The following is an 11,304-nucleotide window of genomic DNA, read 5'->3' as shown; positions in this document are numbered from 1 at the left end:
CTAATCTGCTGTTCTTTAGTACTTTGATTCCTCATGTTCTTGGGTGGCCTTTCTTATCCTTCTCTTTTGGATTTAGTGTTTTCTCTAGCTTTTCCGAGGCTGCTTTCTCCATGTTCATTGTCTGTTTGGCATCAGCATGATCTGTAGCTTTGCTCTTTCTTCTTTTCATCCTTCACAAGATCTCTGCTGCATATGGTGGCCACCTTTCTTTAAAACTGCTTTAGCAAAAGCGCTTTCAAAAACTTAAGCAATCTACCATCCATCTTCTTGCCTGTTCTTATCTTCAGTGCTCCCTCCCCACTATGCTCCTAGTTTGAGATCTGTCAACTCTGCATGATTAGATCAGTGTAAATAGGCTTGGCAAACAGTTTTGGGTTCTTATATATTGGCTCTCCCTGGGTCCTGAGATTTCCCCCTTCCTCCCCCCCCTCTGCTAGAAAAACTGCTCTTTTCTCTCTCCCGGCACCATCTCTTGAGCGCTGTCTCTTTCTCTGCTTTTTCTGTCTTTGTCTGTTGTCTCCAGGGCCTCCACTGTCACATCATACAGTTCTTCCATCATACCTGGCATTTCTGACCTGATCTGCCTCTCCAGCTTGTCTACATTTTCTCATTAGTTACAGACATCCCCTACTGATTCTGTCAGATTTTTTTTTTTCATAAAGTATGTCCTACAGCTTTTCTAATTTTTTGTGTGACTTTTATAACCGTCCTCCAACAACTAAAATGAACTGGTGGGGTTTTTGTGTTTGCTTGCTTGCTTTCTTCCTTTTTTCCATATTGACTTTCGGGAACCATTCTGAAAAATCTTTAGACCATCCTATTTGCACTGCTTAACACCAGTGCCATGTGTATTTCTAAAACTACTGAGGAAGGTTAAGATTGTGTGGTAGCCTGCCTTTCTGATATGAGAGTTAACATATTAAAGTTATCTAATGACCATCATCATGCAATTTTGGGTCTTTTTTTTTAATGTGGTTTGTTCCATTTATGCTTCACTAACAGTTTATGCTGTCAGCATGTTGCCTTGAGTTGCACAGCTTTAGCAATCTTCACCTACTGACATCCTCTTTCCTAAGGCCAAGTTTCCCAGGAGGCTTTCTCATGTGACACAGCCCTCTCTAAACTCGAGCACTGAAATCTCTTAGCAAAATTAGTTCATGAGGCTTTAGTACTGGGTGACCTCTCTGTGAAACAGCCTCTAAAATATGTCTGTGTCCAGATTGTCCAGGTAATTCCATTAGTATCATTCTCTTGGTAGCTGAGTGGGTAGATTGTCTTATTATCGCAGTGTCTGAATTAAATTCAGGCTAATTTAGAAGCTGGTAAACTCTGTTGGTGATATGGTTTCCATGTAACTCTTCAGTTCCATAAACACTTATCTCTTCGTTCTTTATGTGAATTTTTTTTGGAGAAATACAATCATCTTTCTCTTTGCTGATACCCTGCTGTATCTTTTTTTTTTTTCAGTAAAGCACACAAAATAAGTGCAAATTAAGGTGATATACTTGATGTAGAGAGTCATAAAAGTAAGACAATTGGCTTTTTTTTTTTTTTTTTGTGACATTTATTTGAGTTAATGTTTCAGTCTTTTGATATTGCCATGCGATTTGTCACAAATCCATGTCCTTACTGGAAAAGGGGACGTTGCACTCTTAAGATTCACAGGGATGAGCATGCTATTCCCACATAGTGAGACTGAAGAATTTGAGGAATTAACTGTTTTGTGATAACAGAAAAACAAATCCATCAATAATTGCATTGTTTTATCAAGGTTTCTTTTAAATCATACACCACTTCTGTTTCCTGAAATCAAGTAGATTTTAACAAACTAGAAATACTATTTTGGGTTTTTAAACTAGGCAACACAGTGACCTTGGATGAGGAAGATTGTAATAATTATAACACTTTTGATATAAATTTATATATTCTTAACTTGCGATGTTGATTATCTATCAGGGTGAAAAGTGATTTAGGTTTGGTTGTTGGTCATGCCCCAAGTATGCTTTGTGAATATGGATTTGTTGGTCTTCATCCATTTTCATCTATGCAATGCAAACAGTACAAGCTGAGAGTTTCATTCTAGTTGTTCTGTGAAGTTGTAAGTTTTGCCAGTGGCTGCTATGTGTTGCTTTTGGTGGTTAGCCTGCCTTCAGAGCTAACCTTGATGTTTCGTATGCAGCAGTAACACCACAGTATGTTAAGGCTGCTTTTACAAACCTTATTTACTGCTTCTCAGATCCCTCTTAAAGCTTTTTAATGCTGGCAACCTTGTTCTTTACCTGTCAGCCACCTCAATTTGTTGGACTCTGCTTCAAAGCCCTTTAAGATGGTGCTGCAGTTGCAGGTGGCAGGAGGGAGGTTTCCTGCTCATGTAGAGGGGGGCAGAGTCTCCAAACGGCAGTGTCTGGGCTAGCTGCTCCCTCTGGCCTTTTTGGGACACCCAAGTTTTTGCAGTGTGTTGTCACTGCTTGAAGGAGTTGGAATGCCTTTTCTATTGTTTTATAGACCATGTAAATCTTGTTTTGGAATATGGCACGTCGTATTGCTTACCAGGGTCTTCAAGGGGACACATCTTGATCCTGTGGTGAAAAGGAGCCTTACATGCAGTGCTGGGGAGTAACTGTGAGGTGGAAATAAGGCAATCTTCTTGGTGTTCTTTTGTAAAGGGAGAGTATATTCAGCTACTAGTTTGTTCACTAACTGCATATATTAACTTCTAAGAAGCTGCTGTCCACTGCAGTATTCTCATTGCTTTCACAAGTAGTATAGTTTTTTAATATTAAAATAATTCTTTTCATTTACCAAAAGAAATAGCAAGAAGAAATAAATGGCTTAACAGTCTATTGTCACATGCAAAATCCTTGATTTGCTAAAAGAACCATGTAGAGAGGAAGCATTTTATCTTAATCTCACTGAGTTCTGTTAAGCAGCAAAGAACCACTACTTTTGTGGTGCAGAAGTCCACAGATCTGGCTCTGTGGTGGGTATTTCCTGTGGAGATCTTGCTCAAGGTTGGAAAAGCTCACACACTGAATCAGTAGGACCCAATTATGAGCTCTTTTCCCCCGCCATACAGACTTGTGTGTGTGCACGCACGTGCGCACCATTGCAGCCACAGTCACTAGTCAGATACACACTCCTGGCTGAGAGGAGCGCTGGAGCTTTTTAATTCAGAGAGCTCCGTTACTTGTGGGGATTATGTTTTGAGTTAAAAAAAAATACCAGCTTTGGCTTTAAAGTATGACTGTCTGACACACAGCTGTTACTGCATCTTCAAACAATGTATTTCCAGGGATAACTGTTGCTCCAGCAGGTATTCAAAGGTTGGTGAAAACCCCTAAACAAATAAAACCTCTCTTCTCCTAGTCTAAGCACAAACGGGATGTGGTTGTAGGCAGTTGCTCATCTTTACAAGTAGTCTAATTCCTGCAAGTCAAAGTAGTCCAGGGGCCTGCTAGAGAGGTGTACAGCCTCTGTGGGGTGCCCTTCCAGCACCACTGGTCTTGCCCTGCTCCTCCCCTCGCTGCACAGCGTTAGTTCTGCCAGCAAGACCTCATCCCATGTGGGCAGTGCCTCCTGCTCCATGTTTATGCCATCCTTGTTAGAGCTAAACAGTCCTTTTGGGGGTGGGAGGACTGTTCTTGTGGTGTTTTGGTGTTTATTCTGTGTGGCTATCCTGAAATAGTGTTGCCATTCTGGTTTTGTCAAATAACTTTTTTTTTTTTTTTTTAATTCAACCTTGGTTACATAGGATTCTACTACCTGTGAGTTCAGTGAAAGCAGTGCTAGATATACTTGAAGATCACTAAGCATATAAAAAAGCAAATGAATGCAACACCAGCATCTGAACTGAACAGTTTAACAGTTGTAATGCAAACACAGAGGGAGAGCATTTGAAGTTCAACACAACTATTTTTTATTGCATGGAACTAGCTTTTATTTTGTGGCTTTCTTAGTTTCTTTAACATTTTATTAGTGTTTTCTTAATAAAAAATTGTGAAGCTGGGTTAATTAAGGTCTTACAGCATCTCTCTTAAGTTGGTTAGAGTTAGTAGATTTAAACATGCCCTGTTTGTTCGCTTATGCACCCTGCAACAGAGGCTGTGGAGTATTATTTTCAGTCTTGCCTTTTTGAGCTTTCATAAAAGGACCTAGGGTTGTAATAGTTTTAAAGGACACACTATGGTAGATTAACTTTTCAAGTGAGAGGAAGATTAGCTTTTACTGTAATTCTCTTGTTGGCCCTTAATAATGTAGTATCACATAAAAGGCTTCTAGCAAAATGGGCAAAGCTTCCTTAAAGTTACAAAACAGTTCTTTAGAAGAGCATTTACTAACTCTTACATAAGCTCTAAAATTTCTGTTCTTCATCTTGGGTGTCTTCTTTGAGGTTGACTTGTTTTTGATGTTTTACCTTTCTTCATCCTCTTTGCTTAAGCTTTTACACTTTTTTTTTTTTTTTTAAATCTATACTTCTGGTGTTCTCTGATCTCTAATTGTTTTATGTTTTTAGGAGTCTAGGAGTTTTAGAATATTTCTTTAAGTTTAGCTTTATTCTCACTGCTGTGTCCAGGGACGTTTTTCTTAGTTTTAAAGACCTGCTTGTTTCAACTGCTTTTGTAGCATTTTCTTTTCCTTGTTAATTACTGTGAAGAAATGTATTAAGTATTTCTGTCCTTAATATTTCACATCATGACCATACGAAAAACAGCCAAAGAATAAAGATTGTATCAAAAAAAGACCCAAGTAACAAAACCTTCCTCTATAAATACAGCCTTCTAAAATGGAAATTGACTGTCTCAGAAGAATCCTGACCATTGTTCATTATTTGTGGTCATCCTGCAGAAAAACAAACAAACCACGTTCATTTTGACACTACCATGTTACAGAAACATCCTGCTACATTTCTGAAACCAAGCAGAGAAGGATGATGGCAGTGTTTTGGAGGGGACAGGTGGCACCAGTTGTGAGATGTCATGGCTTTGATTCTTGAGATGCTGCATTTTGCTGTGCTGTTTGACTTCCTTTTGGATGTAATGGAGGAGGTTGGTTGTTAGAGCTCTGCTGATGTATGTCTTCCCCTGGGTAAGGGTCTTGTGTGCTGGCAGCATGAATAGCAAGAAAGGCTGTGAGGCCAAGGTGTCTCCAGTCACTTTGTGCTGTAATACAATCAAGTAATACAGCTGTGAGAGTCCGGTGAACAGAACTAGAAATACAAAATAATGATTAATATTTTTCACTAATTTGTAAAGCAGCAGACTGGTTGTTCTTAGCAAAGATATTTATTTAATACTTGGCAAAAATTGGAAGTTTGGCCTCTCTACTTTTCCAGAAAACTGTTAGTTTCCTGTTATTTGGGAACTGAACTATTGAAAGCCTTTGAGTATCACTTATGCCAGTTTTCTAGGAATTTGAAGTTCCTCCTGTGAACAGTCCTGGGGAGCGTCTGGTGTCAGCTTTCTGTTCAAACACCACCACAGCAGCTGTTTGAAGTGGTGTGGGCAGCGTGGTGGTGACTGACCCTTTTGTTCTTCTGTTTGTGTGCAGCAGCTTCCAAAAGCTTCCTGGGCACGCTGCTACACATGCTCTTCATTCTTCAGGAATCTGATTCTCACTGGTACGGTAGTAGAGCTTCATACCCAAATAATTCTCCCCCAAACAGGAAGCCCTTTCTTTGCATTCCTTGCCTGAGGAATGCAGTGGGCTAAAGCCTTGTAGTTTTCTCTGTAGGATCTTTCCAGGCTGTGGCTGGCATGGCCAGTGCTGGGCTTTCTGCTGCCAGTCACTGACTGAGGCCTCTGGGAGGCTCGTTGATCCTCAAAGAGTTAGTTCCTGCCCAGCCAGACGGGGGTGCCCCCAGAACTGGACATCCAAGTTGAAAGAGGCTCGCTGTACTCAAGGTAACGCTTTGAGTTGTGCCTGGAAACAGCCCCAGTACAGCCTGAATGCTTTCTGTATGCAGCAAAACTAAATGTTTATTTTCTGCACCACCTGATTCGTCTGAACAGATCCCCAGCACAGTTCGTTTCCCTGACTTACTCTGCAGATGGCAGATAAGTGTAAATCCATATCTGCAAGAATATTTTGTTTTGTACTTGTGTTGAGCACATGTTTAAAAAGCATCACCCTGCTTTTGGGACATGCAGCATTGGGCAAAGATCCAGACAAATCCCCAGATTCAAGCCAATGCATCGGCTGGCACATCCCCTCAGCGAAAACATCCTTACTGTAGGTGTGGGGGGTTTCAGATAGAAATGCTGGGGCCTGTTCTGATGTAAAAAGAGGCTGAAGAGTGAGTGAGCAGTAGTGATAGCCATAGTACGAGTTTGGGGGACAAAAATAATGAAGTTAAAAAGGATGGGAAGGTGGCTCTAAAATAAATGGAAGGTGTCTATGCAAATTTTTAATGGATGTAAACCAAAGCCCTGCACAGTCTACCTGGGACTCAGCTTCAGTCAGGCCCTAGGAGGCCGAGATAGGCAGCTTCAGGAGAGGCTGTTGAGGCCAACAGAAATTCTTCTGTGTAGAAAGCAGTTTGGTCTCAGTACAGTTTCTATGAGCAGTACATAACCAAGGAATGCCAATTGCATACGCTTTCTAGGCCTACAATATCATGGAAGGGATTCAGAAGGCTGTTTTAACAGAGCAGCTCACCTTGAGAGGACACCCAAAACCATAGCTAATGCTTCCACTAATGTGGAAAAATAAGCAGGAAATGGAGAAAACCAGAAGTTCTAGAAACTTTGTAGGGACTGCCCAGAATTGGGTGCGGGTTCTGTGTATTTTTTCTTTTATTTCAGCTGTTTCAACTCTTTCATCCAAAGGCCTTGCTGAGAAATATCTTTAAGTAAACCGGTCGGTATAATACTAGTGAAGGTCTTAGCAAGCTGTCTCTCCCTAGCCCTTCCAGCACTCACCCACACTGACCAGCCTGGCTTTACTCCAAGAGCAGCTACCATTTATAAAGTTTAACAAGCATTAAACACATTGATCACGTTAACCAAGAGAATAAAAACTGCTGCCTCCTACCATTAGGTTCAGAGAAGGCAGTCAATAGGGTTCTTTGGGACTATCATGTTGTAGTAGTGGAGAAATTTAATTTCAGGCGTCAGTTTATAACCTCTGTCCAACTGTTCTACAATTTTCCATATGCTTTATTTGAATGCCACCCCACCAGAAGCTGCCCAAGGCAAGGATGTCCTTCGCCTTTGACTTTCTTCCACTACTTTCTGTGTTTGAGATGTCGGCTGCAGCTGTGAGACTGGGGCAGCACCAAGCTGCAGCGCCAGGCAAGGAGCTGCTCCCTCCGCAGTTGGCAGCCTTAATGCATCAGGCTGGAACTTGGCTAAAAAAAGCACCCCCCTACTGAGCCTGGGTGATCTGCATTGTCCTAGTGAAGGGAAATTTTCCCTTCCTCCTGGACCTGACTACCTGTCCAGGTGCTCCCCGACGCAGTCTGGCCTGCTGGGATCATGCACCACACATCGCTCGAACCGATGGCCGTGTTGGTGATGCTCGTGAGTCACGTTACATCGGGCGAGTAACCTTTGACAAGGAATGGTGACCACAGCAGATGGTAAGAATATTTTCACCTGGTTTCAGCATTCACTAAGGACATAGCAATATATGTAATGAATCACAACTTCAGACCAAAGGCCCCTGTCCCAGTAGCTGCTGCGCAGTTGTGGATGCTCAGGGGAAACGTAAAGGCAGTATGTATCTCCTTTTGTTTACCCTTCCTGCAGTGTGCAGTTTATGGATTGTGGTATATCGTGCCTGGTTAATATCTTATATGCTACAGAGGTGTAACTGCTTTTGATGTATAGGTCACCGAAGAAGCAGTACCTTCTGCTGTCCTCTTTTTCAAGTGCTGTAATTCTCCGGGTCAGTGATTCCTTCCAGGTAGATTAAAATGTCTTGGCATACAATTCTCTCCCAGTTTAACCAGGTTAACAGTACAAAATCTGCAGTCTCTTTTAGATGCCTTACTTCACAATCCTCTGTAATGGCCTCTCTTTTTTTTTAACATAGTTTCAGCAAGCTGGTAAATATGGATGAATGATTGTCCTTGAAAGTGCTCTCATAACTACCCACGGCAGTTCTGTTGCATGTGTAGGGATTGTAAATCAGTCTGAGGTTAAGGTACGGTTTTCATTCCTCTTCTGTCGTGCAGGTTTTGTGAAGGTGTTTTTGGAGAAATTGATTGAGAAATTAAGTTGGTCACTGGCTGTCTTGCATGCTATTTTTAATAGAGAAGTCTTTTTTTTTTTTTTATTTCTTTCTGTTTGTGTTGGTGCTCAACCTATTAAGCCCTGAGCAACACTTTTGCCCTGTGTGCTAACATGATGCACAGGTTACAGTAATAAGAAAACGCAGTAATAGTTGTAAACTTACAAGGCAACTATGATTCTGTTATACCTTTGAGAATAGATTGTAAGAGGCTAAATATCTGCCTCTGAATTAGGAATACAGGACATAGCTCTTTCGCCCGGTCCAGCTGGGGCGTTTTGTGAGTTTATTGCCTGTAGCAACAAAACCTGCAGAAAGTCATAGATGAAGCTGGAGTGAACATTAACCTGTTTGAAGGAATCTGCAGAATCAATATCACTGGTGACAGTTTTGCAAGCTGTAGGGAATGTATTTGTATCCCAGCTTTACTAAATAATCGATCTATTGACTGCCACTTTAGACTTGCTCTGTATTCAAGACAGTCATGTTTGTGCCTGAGATATTAGTCTTTAGTATTTGGATGAATACAGGGGGAAATATATTAGTTAGGATTACGTTTTTTACTTTCATAAGAAGAGTAAAGGAAGCAATTTTGATCTGATGAACACTTGCAATGAAATATAATTAACTTACTGTTGGACACTGTGCCACCCTGCAATTCCAATAAAGTTATTTCTAATTGTCTCAAGAACACTAAAGACACATTTATTTCAAGGGGGGAAAAAAGATATAGGCAAGTCTGACTGTAAATACAAACAGGTATTTATGCTTTTAGAATTATTTTTATAGTTTGACTACTTGATTTCAGTTATTGCTTCTATGCATACGGTTTAAAATTACTACAGTGGCCATGTTTACTTTAGAAGTGGCCTTTTTTCCTTGACCAACTCAGATCATGGAGTGAACATGCAGAATTTCTCTACTTCATTAAGAATGAGAGAAAAAATCTTCATAAATTGCATAGAAACCTACTTCATGCCTTTTTTCTTTTTTTTTTTTTCCTCTTCCCCTGTAAGCACCTTTTAAGTAAAAAAAAAAAAAAAATTATTTCCAAATGAGTCCGATAAAGTTAAAAATGGGTTTATTTCTTTTGTTCTTTCTTTATGAAGAAAAACAATCCTGCAAGGTTTAGTTGTTACTGACTTTCCTTTTGTATTAGAATTTGAGGTGGTGTTGAAGCAGTGTGTGACAGCTAGAGAATTAAAGAATTGGTGCCAGCAGGCGCATAACAAAAATGAAGACTGAGTATGCCAAAGGGAATAAGTGATTTAAAATCTGAATCTTATGGATTTCTTTGAGTCTTATCTGTGCATCAAATATCTAAGCATATCTTTAGGTAATATTTGAGAGAGAAGTCTTTGTTAAACTCTTATATTTCAAAATACATCACCTGTAAATCATGCAGGAAAACCAGTGTAGAATAGGCTTAACATACCTAAAATATTTCTGAGGTATGAATCAAGCAGATAACAGAACTTAAAACCTGTCAGGCCTTCTTTATATACATCCTAAACCAGGGAAAATGCCTCTGCATACTTCTTCCAGAATTTGATTCTCTTGTATAATCTTCCATGTTTCTCAGGTAATTGTGTAACTCTAAATGAGAAATGTTAAGGCCCCACTTTTTGTACAGTCTGTGCGGACCCTATGTTAGTTGTAGACCTTGGGTCAAGGTGAAGTTGAAAGTTGCAAATGAAGTAATACCGGTGGTTATAAGTTGCATAGGAGATAATGTGCCTGTTCGGTTTATGGGTCACAGGTATGTCTTTACCACTGCTTTTTATTTTCTCTCTCATTCTTTTGACAATTTCTTGTTATTTTCTATTCCAAATAACTTTTGTTCCTAGTACTTATCTAAAAGAGTCCTAAAAATACAAAATAGCCAAGAAGGGGAGTAAGAGCAGCGATGTTAAAGCAGAAGTGTTTGGAATCTCTTTAGGTCACCAAGCATTATTTGCTCATTGGGTATTTGGAGAAGAGGGTCCAAGAAAAAGGAGGTCAAAACAGACTCCGAAGGCCTCTCCCTTCCGTTAGAAACATTTGATTCAGCTCCTCTAAGTGAGGACAGAGGTATCTTGGAGTTAACTCCTAATCTAAATTGTTTTAAAAACATTTTATTTAGGTCTTTTGATTTTTAAGGTAGTTAGAATAGTGCCTCAGACTTCTCCAGAGCTACCCCTTGGCTTTCTTTTTTTTTTTTTTTTTTTTTTTCTCCCAGATTTGGTAGGTATAGTATATTATGTGCCCTTTCTTTTTCTTCTGTTTTTTTTTTTTTTTTTTTTTTTTTAATTCCTGGTTATAAATCTAGACTTAAATGGTGAATGAAGCACTTCAGAAGTTTGCATAGCTCTATAAATCAAAATTGAATTTTTTTTACAGCATGGATCATGCAGTGATGGACATCAGTTTTGTGTTTGAAAAGAGTTTACATCTGTTAGTAAATTTAAATGATAAGTTAAATGGTTTTTAAATGGTAGAGTGTGAGGGCATATTCTTTACATAATTACTTTAAATGCTTTTTATAGCTTCAGAATTTATGTTGGTAATCACACTGCTACCTGACAGTGTCTGCGTGCTGTAATCCTGTCTTCCTGATGGCTTTCACCTTGTTGAAGGAGGCATTTGCTTGATCTCCCTTTAACTGATACAGATAACTTCAGTAAAGAAAAGTGCTCTAGTAACTCGGAAGTAATTTGAATGATGTGCTAGCATCGATAAGCAATGGCTGTTTTCTTGAAGCAATTACTTACTGACTTTCAGTTCTCACTCTCAAAGTAGCAGTTTAAATAAAGATACTAAGCAATATTGGGCTAGATGTCACAATATACTTTTTTAGATTTAATGAGAGTTCCCTAAAGATGAAGAATAGGATATGATTTCCTAATATGATCTAGTAAAGGTTGCTAGATAGACACAGCTATCTCTTTTGGCCTTGTGCTCATTAAAATCCTTGCCAAATAAGTAAATAAGTGGATGCTGTTTGTGTTATCTGGATGAAAATAATCCATCTCAGGCTTTGATTGTTGCTGGAAAATTCTGCAGCCAACCTGGATCGCTATCTCTGGAGGCTGTCTC

The sequence above is a fragment of the Aythya marila genome (assembly GCF_965140915.1).
Source record: "Aythya marila genome assembly, chromosome: 12".
In the NCBI taxonomy this organism is placed as follows: Eukaryota; Metazoa; Chordata; class Aves; order Anseriformes; family Anatidae; genus Aythya; species Aythya marila.
The sequence above is the reverse complement of the archived record's forward strand: the minus strand, read 5'-3'. Positions refer to the sequence as shown.